This window comes from Ornithorhynchus anatinus, chromosome 5 (genome assembly GCF_004115215.2).
Source record: "Ornithorhynchus anatinus isolate Pmale09 chromosome 5, mOrnAna1.pri.v4, whole genome shotgun sequence".
In the NCBI taxonomy this organism is placed as follows: domain Eukaryota; kingdom Metazoa; phylum Chordata; class Mammalia; order Monotremata; family Ornithorhynchidae; genus Ornithorhynchus; species Ornithorhynchus anatinus.
This window is the reverse complement of record NC_041732.1, coordinates 51,854,779-51,864,770: the sequence shown is the minus strand read 5'-3', so window position 1 is coordinate 51,864,770 and position 9,992 is coordinate 51,854,779. Positions and strand designations below refer to the sequence as shown.

The following is a 9,992-nucleotide window of genomic DNA, read 5'->3' as shown; positions in this document are numbered from 1 at the left end:
ACTACCTCTCTAATTTTGTCCTGGAGATCACCCCGGCTCAGCCCATATAATGCACCAGTGTGTTTTCAGTTTTATGGCTTCATATGGCATACCTCTCACAAAAATGAAAGTGAATGGGATCAAAGGCTCTCCTGACGGGACATTTAAACGTGAAAACCTGTCAAACGCATTTCTAATAAGGATCCAGAACCACAAACTTGGGTTTTACTAGCTTAGTCCTGCTGAGGAAGTAGTTCTCAACCCTGTCTGTTCTCCTCAAGCTATAGGGTAGCCTCAGAAGGCATGAGTGTGTTCGATGGACTCTGTCAAGAACATAAAAAAATTAAAAAAAAAGATTAACAAGCCAACAAATTATGTAACCTTTCAACATAAAACCTGTAGGCTGATATCACTAATCCACAAGCTTCTTATAAGAACCAAGCTGGGAGTCACTTTGTGTGGAGCTACAAAAGACTTTTTTTGCCCCTGCCCCTCCCCTAAGCTAAAAAACCCACCAACCTCTAGAACGAGAGGCCGAGCTGCACTTCAAGTGATCTTCTATTTTCTTATTGAGTTTTCTGGTCCTGTGTAATATGTCACTGCCATGAACCAAATGATCACTAGTTTCCTCTCATTCATTAAGCCGGCTCTGTACTGTGTTTCTGAAAACACGTAACTTTCCACTCACTTCACAAGCTAGGGTGTTTTAGTTTCTTTCCCTTCCCATAAATGCTCACTTTTTGAAGTCCCTTTCCTGCAGAATCTACAAGATGCTGGAGTTTGGGGTGTGTTTATGATGATCGATGTGAAAAAGTCGGTTTTGAGGGCAACTGTATCTGCAATTTGTAAACGACAGATGAGTAAGGGAACTAGATAGAGGTAAAATTGCCGGTTTTTTCCCCCTAGTGTCTTTTCACTCCTCCTGTTCTGAGAAGATGAATCTCATTTGTGGGAGGGCAGAACTTTGGAATTGTTGAAATCCTGTAAGTATATGTTTCATCAGCTTTTGCCTGGCACAAGTTATGCAAAAGAGACATTCTTGGAAAAATCCTAGGTGTGGTGCCCTTCAGGAAGCAGCTTCCTCTAAGTAGCGTTGTTCAGTAATAGCTTGGCTTTATTTGGTGTTTTATAAGATTTTTTTTAAAGGGGAAAAAATATCTACTTGGTTTCTGCCACCATTTACAAAACAACTGTAGAAAAGAATGTACCTGGTAGGTTAGTAGATATTGGAATTTCATCAACACATCCAGGAAACAGATAAAAATGAGCCACTATGCTTTAAAAACCCACAATGACTAGCTAGATTTCCCCGTGTCTGTAAACTCGTATTATTGGTTGCCTTTTCTGTCCAGGAATGAGAGGGAAGGTAAACTCAGCAATTAGGAGATGCAACTTCAAGAATTAAAGCCTTCCAAAACAAAGGCTCAAGAAGCAGCGTGGTGTACTGAAAAGAGCCTGATCCTGGGAATCAGAGGACCTGGGTTCTAATCCTGCCTTTGCCAGTTGCTTGTTGGGTAACTTTGGGCACAAAAGTTAACTTCTTTGTGCCTCAGTTTCCCTATCTGAAAAATGGGGATTCAATACTTATTCCCCCTCCTACTTAGACTGGGAGCCCCAGGTGAGCCAGCCACTTAGCTTATTTCTAGCCCAGTACTTGACACATAGTAAGAACTTAACAAATACCATAATAATAACAATAATGATAATGATCCAAAGCATTGAAGAATCCACTTAATTCTGCCCTAAAAGGCCAAGTAACCTAGGCTGTGTTATTAAGAGCCAGAATTGTCAGTGCTTCATTCTGAGGCTGGCTGTGACATCACAAGGGCAAGAACATGGGAGAAGAAATTCTTCAATAATGTTATTCATTCCTTCAATAGTATTTATTGAGCGCTTACTATGTGCAGAGCACTGTACTAAGCGCTTGGAATGGACAAATCGGTAACAGATAGAGACAGTCCCTGCCCTTTGACGGGTTTACGGTCTAATCGGGGGAGACGGACAGACCAGAACAATTGGGGTGGAGTGCTCTGCTAGAGAGGCAGGGACCACTCCTCAAGGAATGCAGTACCTGGACCACCTGATATAGTGCAAGAAGATGTGAAGGGGATTCTCCTTGCCAGATTGTAAGCTCCTTACCGGCAGGGATCGTTGTCCACTTACCCTATTGTACCGAATAATAATAAAGATGGCATTTATTAAGCACTTACTGTGTGTCAGGCACTTACGAAGCCCTGGGGTGGATACAAGCAAACTGGGCTAGACACAGTCCCTGTCCCTCGTGGGGCTCTCGGCCTCAATCCCCATTTTACAGATGAAGGAACTGAGGCTCAGGGATGTGAAGTGACTTGCCCAAGGTCACACAGCAGACAAGTGGCAGGGCCAGGATTAGAGCCCATGATCTTCTGATTTCCAGGCCTGTTCTCCCAAGTGCTTAGTAAAATGCTCTGCACACAGTAAGTGCTCCAAAAATACCATTGATTTACTGGTTGTTTCTGCTCCTAAATTTTCCTTTCCATAAATAAGTTTGTACCATCGTCACCTTCTTGCCCATCACAGTGGGACTTTAATAATAATAACTATAATCATAATAATAATCATAATGGTATTTCTTAACCACTTACTATGTGCCAAGCACTGTTCTAAGCACTGGGGTAGATACCAGGTAATCAGCTTGTCCCACATGGGGCTCATAGTCTTAATCCCCATTTTACAGATAAGGTTAACTGAGGCATAGAGAAGTTAAATGACTTGCGCAGAGTCCCACGGCTGACACATGGCAGAGCCAGGATTGGAACCCACAGCCTCTGACTCCCAAGCCCGGGCTCTTTCCATTAACTTGTGGCTGCTTCTTACACCAAGTATCCTGCTCTAGGGGATGCTGTCTCTCCTGGTAAGGAGCTATCCGAAGACCTGCAAAATAAATACTATATTTTGGGTGGGGGAGGAAAGCAGCATGGCCTAGTGGAAAGAGCACAGAACAGGGAGTCAGACCTGAGTTCTAGTTCTGCCTCCACCACTAGTCTGCTATGTGACCTTGGGCAACTCACTTAATTTCTCTGTGCCTCAGTTTCTTTATCTGTAAAATGGAAATTAAATACCCATTCTCCCGCCTCTTCAGGCTGTCAGCCCTGTGTGGGTAGAGACTGTGTCTGATTATCTTGTATTTTGCCCCAGTGCTTAGTAGTGATTAACAAATAATAATAATAATAATAATGTTGGTATTTGTTCAGCGCTTACTATGTGCAGGGCACTGTTCTAAACTCTGGGCTAGATACAGGGTAATCAGGTTGTCCCACGTGAGGCTCACAGTTAATCCCCATTTTACAGATGAGGGAGCTGAGGCACAGAGAAGTTAAGTGACTTGCCCACAGTCACACAGCTGACAAGTGGCAGAGCCGGAATTCGAACCCATGAACCCTCTGACTCCCAAGCCCGGGCTCTTTCCACTGAGCCACGCTGCGCCATGTTGCTCTAAAATGACCAGGATGCCAGGGACACATCCTTCCTGGATCTTCCCACCTTTCATCAACTCACCAGAATTCCACTCACCAGGAGAGGCAGCCCTCAGAGGGCCAAGTTGTCCTGGTTGACTCAGATACGGAAGATCCTTCTGGCTGCTCTTGAAAGAAACTTCCCTCTTCCTTTTAGTTCTTCCTAGCCTAGATGTTTGCTTTTCTAGCTCTCATTCCATTGTTTTTTGGGGTTTTTTGAGCACTTGCTGTGTGTACAGAGCACTGCACTAAACGTTTGGGAGAGTTGGTAGACACATTCCCTTCTCACAACAAGGTTACGGCTACCTTTAGTTTTAATAATAATAACAATAATTATGTTGGTATTTGTTAAGTGCTAACTATGTGCAGAGCACTGTTCTAAGAGCTGGGGTAGATACAGGGTAATCAGGTTGTCCCACGTGAGGCTCACAGTCTTCATCCCCATTTTACAGATGAGGTAACTGAGGCACAGAGAAGTGAAGTGACTTGCCCACAGTGACACAGCTGCCAAGTGGCAGAGCCGGGATTCGAACCCGTGACCTCTGACCCCCAAGCCCGGGCTCTTTCCACTGAGCTTACTGACGGTTAATGATAATGTTGGTATTTGTTAAGCGCTTACTATGTGCAGAGCACTGTTCTAAGCGCTGGGGTAGACACAAGGGAATCAGGTTGTCCCACGTGGAGCTCACAGTCTTCATCCCCATTTTACAGATGAGGGAACTGAGGGACAGAGAAGTGAAGCGACTTGCCCAAAGTCACACAGCTGACAAGTGGTTAATGAACACCTACTTGGGACTGGCCATCTCCCCCCAAATAGTGGAACCAGAACCCCGCTGCATTCCTACAGAAATAAAAAAGACGTGGTATTATCATGAATAAAAAGGTGCAGGCGCTTCCCTGAGAGGGAAATGAATGGAGTCACCCCAGAGTCACCAGGTAAGGGCTAGATGCAATTTAGTAACGCAGAGCCATTCATTTCTCTGATCAGACGCTGTCCTCCACTCAGCGTGTTTAGCCCAACTCCAAACGGCACCGAGTCAGTCCCCGACCCAGCTTAGCGAATTAAATGTAGCTGATCTGTAACACAAAGTCATCTATTTATCGGCTAACTGGGCTTCCTCGAGCAGTCAGCACCACCGGCAATATTGCGAAGGAGAATTTCATGCTTTGCCACAGTTCAGTAAGCTGAACTCCAAAGCTACCGGTAGCTGGGCTGCAGCAGCGAGTCACCGTTACGTAACCCACTGAGCCGGATGACTCCCCAGAAGGAGAAACAAGGAGCACACGAAGGGGAAAGGGAAGACGAGGGAAGGACGTTTCCAAGGCATTATTAATGTACTGCTTGGAAAACAGGCTGAAAAGTCCCCCCTTCCCAGTGATTTGCTTCTCCTTTAATGCACTAGTGTCTTCAAGGCTGGAAACCCATGAATTAGAATCAAGTCAGCTGAGAAAAACAGGCAAAATGAAGGAGTTCGCTCAACTCCCAAATACACGGGGCCTGTGGAGTCTCAAAATACACAGTATTGGACAATTATCTGTATTCACCGAACTGAACCTAATGATTAATAGAGTGTGGATTAAAGCATTACCATATCTAGCTTGGACCCACAAGGTCTAGTTTACTAAACAACCTCACTTTGCCTACTGAGGTTCTGAAATGGAGGATTGGAGGGGGTAAAAAGGGAGCCTGGAGAGGAATGTTTAACCAGTAGCTCCTCGGGTCAGTTTCCCGGCAAGCCCAAGGGGAGGTATGAACAAATAGAGAAGCAGTGTAGTCTAGTGGAAATAGCACAGGCTGGGGAGTCAGGAGACCTGTGTTCATTCATTCATTCAATAGTATTTATTGAGCGCTTACTATGTGCAGAGCACTGTACTAAGCGCTTGGAATGTACAAGTCGGCAACAGATAGAGACAGTCCCTGCCCACTGACGGGCTTACAGTCTAATCGGGGGAGGCAGACGGACAAAAACAATACTAATAGTATTAACACGTGTGGAGCTAATGATAATGATAATAGCGTTAGCAGCTAACGATGATGATAATAACGATAATAGAATCGTTCCTGGGGAGCCGTTGAGAAGAAGAAGGTCGGCTCCCCTGTGTTCTAATCCTGGTTCTGCCACTTGCCAGCTGTGTGACCTTGGGCAAGTCGCTTAACTTTTCTGTGCCTCTGTCTCCTCATCAGGAAATGGGGATGCAATACCTGTGCTCCCTCCTTCTTAGATTGTGAGCCCCATGTAAGACAGGGACTGTGACCAATCTTATTTTCCTGCCTCTAACGCAGTGCTTAGCATAGAATTTGGCACAGAGCAAGCACTTAATAAATATCATCATCATCATCATCATCATTATTACTAATAATTAGCATTCTTTATTTCTTTAATGGCATTTGAGAAGTGCTTACTATGTGCCAGGCAATGTACTGAGCACGGGGGCAGATAAAGCTAGTCAGGTTAGCTACAGTCCATGTTCCACATGAGGCTCACAGTCTTTAATCTCCATTTTACAGATGAGCTAACTGAGACACAGAGAAGATAAGTGATTTGCCCAAGGGCACACAACGGACAAGTGGTGGAACTGAGATTAGAACCCAGGTCTTTTGGCTTCCAGGTCCATGCTGGGAGTCAGAATAATAATAATAATAATAAATGGGAATAAAATACCTGTTTACCCTCTTTTTTAGCCAATGATCCCTATGTGGGACAGGAGCTGTGTCTGAGCTGATTATATCCGAGCAAGTGTTTAGGATAATACTCAGCATAAAGTTCTGCTGTGTGATTTTAGGCAAGTCACTTAACTTTTCTGTGCCTCAGCTCCCTTATCTGCAGAATGGGGATTCGATACCTCATCTCCCTCCTCCTTCTCTACAATATCGCCAAGATCCGCCCTTTCCTCTCCACCCAAACGGCTACCTTACTGCTACGGGCTCTCGTTATATCCCGGCTAGACTACTGTGTCGGCCTTCTCTCTGACCTCCCTTCCTCCTCTCTCGCCCCGCTCCGGTCTATTCTTCACTCCACTGCCCGGCTCATCTTCCCGCAGAAACGATCTGGGCGTGTCACTCCCCTTCTTAAACAACTCCAGTGGTTGCCTATCGACCTCCGCTCCAAACAAAAACTCCTCACTCTAGGCTTCGAGGCTCTCCATCACCTTTCCCCTTCCTACCTCTCCTCCCTTCTCTCTTTCTACCGCCCACCCCGCACGCTCCGCTCCTCCGCCGCCCACTTCCTCACCGTCCCTCGGTCTCACCCATCCTGCCGTCGACCCCCGGGCCACGTCCTCCTGCGGTCCCGGAACGCCCTCCCTCCTCACCTCCGCCAAACTCATTCTCTTCCCCTCTTCAAAACCCTACTTCAAGCTCACCTCCTCCAAGAGGCCTTCCCAGACTGAGCTCCTCTTCTCCCTCTACTCCCTCTGCCACCCCCCCTTTACCTCTCCGCAGCTAAACCCTCTTTTTCCCCTTTTCCCTCTGCTCCTCCACCTCTCCCTTCCCATCCCCACAGCACTGTACTCGTCCGCTCAACTGTATATATTTCCATTACCCTATTTATTTTGTTAATGAAATGTACATCGCCTCGATTCTATTTAGTTGCCATTGTTTTTACGAGATGTTCTTCTCCTCGACTCTATTTATTGCCATCGTTCTCGTCTGTCCATCTCCCCCGATTAGACCGTAAGCCCGTCAAACGGCAGGGACTGTCTCTATCTGTTGCCGACTTGTTCATCCCAAGCGCTTAGTACAGTGCTCTGCACATAGTAAGCGCTCAATAAATACTATTGAATGAATGAATGAATGAATAAGCCTCATGTGGGACCTCATTATCTTGTATCCACCCCAGTGCTGGTACAGTGCTTAACACATAGTAAGCACCTAACAAAAACCACAATTATTATATTATGACTACAAAGTTAGTGCTTAATACTACAATCATTTTTATTAACTGAGCATTATTCTGGGCTCTCTCCTGTTGCTGAAAGTTCATTTTGGTTGAAGGGCTCAGAGCAGCACAGCTGATATCCCAGGTTGTTCCATAAATTCTAGCCAGGATATAGAATCACTCCATGGATTAAGCCTCCCCTCATTCTTACTCAGAACTGCCAAGGACAAAAATGAAGATGCCAGACAGAGCCTCTCCTCTCTCTCCTAAGGTAGCAGAAGAAGCATTTCCTAGTGTTTTCTCATTACAGCCTCGAAAAGCTTAAATGAGGACTAGTACCAAAACTGAGGGTCTCTGAAAGCTTTTCTGACAATAATATTAAAACTGGTATCTGTTAAGCACTTACTTTGCACCAAGAACTATATTAAACATATGGAGTAGATACAATACAATCAGATCCTATAGAGTACTTATACATTTGAAAGAGGAGGAAACTGAGGCACAGAGGAGTTAGGTTACTTGCCCTAGGTCTCACGATAAGCAAGTGACCAAATGATTGAGCCAGGATTAGAAAACAGGTCCTTTGACTCCCAGGCCTGTGATTTTTTCCACTAGGTCATGCTGCTTCCCAAGAGAAAATATCTCCCTCTCTCCCCGCCCTCCCCGACCCCATTCTCTCCATTCTCTCCCTGCACTCTTGCCTAATGGAAAAAGCATGGCCTAATAGATAAAGTGGGGCTTGGGTTCTAATCACAGCAGAGAATGGCCTATTGTGCAGCTTTGGCACATCACATTACCTCTCTGTGCCCCAGTTTTCCCCAACTGTAAAATGGGGTTAAGATAGCTTCTCTCCGGACTCTGAGACTGTAAACCCAAAGTGGTTGAAAAACTTTGCCAGATCGGCTTATCTCGCATCTATCCTCACACCTAGCCCAGTGCTTGGCACACAGTAGGCACATAATCAGTAGGGAGATTCCAAGCAGGGGCCAAGATAACTCATTTAAACTGTGGCTAAGTTAGACCTCCGTGCTCATAGCCGCCGTGTCTGTGTCCAGACCGCTCACTACATTATCTAAGATCTGGCTCATTTGCTTCCTATTTGGACAGATAATGTGATGACTTGAAAAAGTACCGAAGTGGAGTCATCTCCCTCCTCCTCGTCCTCCTCCTCCTCATTCCTCCAAACCACCACACTACAAACAATGACAAGGCATGGGCATCCCTTCGAAAACGGCTATGTTAATGCCAGACTCCACCTTGAAGATCGACAGACAAGTGTCACGGCCCTGAGACTTCAGGTAGACGGTAAGCTCATTTTGAGTGGGGAATGTATCGATCTACAGTTGTATTTTACTCTCCAAAGCGCTCAGTACAGCGCTTGGCACACGGTAAGCGCTCTATAAATATGATCGAGTGAATGACTGAAGGTCCTGTGTGAAGGAATTGACTGTGCCTACTTAGGCTATTGAACTCATCTAAAGCCCTGAGTACAGTGCTCTGTACACAGTGAGCACCCAAGAAATGTGACGGACTGATTACGGTGAGAATAGTTGGGACACCGCAACTCACACTCGTTTGTCTCTCTCAGCCACATTCCTGCTGGGGCACCAAATGAAAGTAGGCAAACAAGGGCAAAGCCCATGGCGAAGGGCACAGAGAGGTTGGTTAGGAGGAGGAACCATCCACAACCCAAGGGGCCAAAGTGAAGCAGCGTGGCCGAGTGGATGGAACAAGGGTCTGGGAGTCAAAAGGTCACGGGTTCTAATCCAGGATCCGCCACGTGCCTGCTGTGTGACCTTGGGCAAGTCGTCCCTTCTCTGGGCTTCAGGTACCTCATCTGTAAAATGGGTATTGAGACTGTGAGTCCCGTGTGTGGTGGAAACTGTGCCCAATCCGCTTGTAATAATAATAATAACGTTGGTATTTGTTAAGCGCTGTTCTAAGCGCTGGGGTAGATACAAGGTCATCAGGTTGTCCCACGTAGGGCTCCACCCCAGCGCTTAGTACAGTGCCTGGCACATAATAAACACTTAAATACCACGATTATTATTATTATTATTCGTTCTGATACAGCGGGCCTTCCTTTTTAGACTGGGAGCCCCTTGCAGGCCAAGATCCATGTCTGAAACTAGCCACCTACACTTCTCCGGGCTTAATACAGGTCTTGATAACCGTCACTATAGATCGACCTGACCTATTGATTTCAGTTGCTTTAGATGGAGCATCTTATCAGATCAGGCAGAAACAGGCCCCGATTGGCCTCTCTCCTGCAACCACAGGTTTTCTGCCCTCCTGCCGCACAAGGGGTTATCGCTCATGGGAACGGGCTGTGGAAATGATGAAATCCCTGAGCGACCAGAGAGAGGCCGCTGTCGTCGCTCCAAAATCTGCAGCAAAAATCAAATAAAACAAGAAGCATCCGTTCGGTTTACTCATAATTATTGTGTTTGACAAGATCGCCCGTGCCCACTTGTACATTCATTACCGAGCTTTTGAAATGATTCGCCTTTGTCTGCTTGAACACAGGAATTTTTAATGAACAGTTTCAGTGTCTAGTTTCAAGCACCTGAAAAGTAAACATCAATGAGCATCCATCTTCCAGGTCTCGAACCTCACTGAGACATTATAACGCGAGACACCG

The 9,992-nt window shown here is 45.9% G+C and overlaps 1 long non-coding RNA gene across 1 annotated transcript; it reads left to right on the top strand.

Moving 5' to 3' along the window:
• Positions 1-1,976: 1,976 nt before the first annotated feature.
• On the top strand, positions 1,977-9,775 carry LOC114812059. Its single transcript, XR_003759726.2, has 3 exons — positions 1,977-2,105; positions 8,459-8,656; positions 9,631-9,775. It is a non-coding gene; the product is annotated as an uncharacterized LOC114812059 (long non-coding RNA).
• The last annotated feature ends 217 nt before the right edge of the window (positions 9,776-9,992 follow it).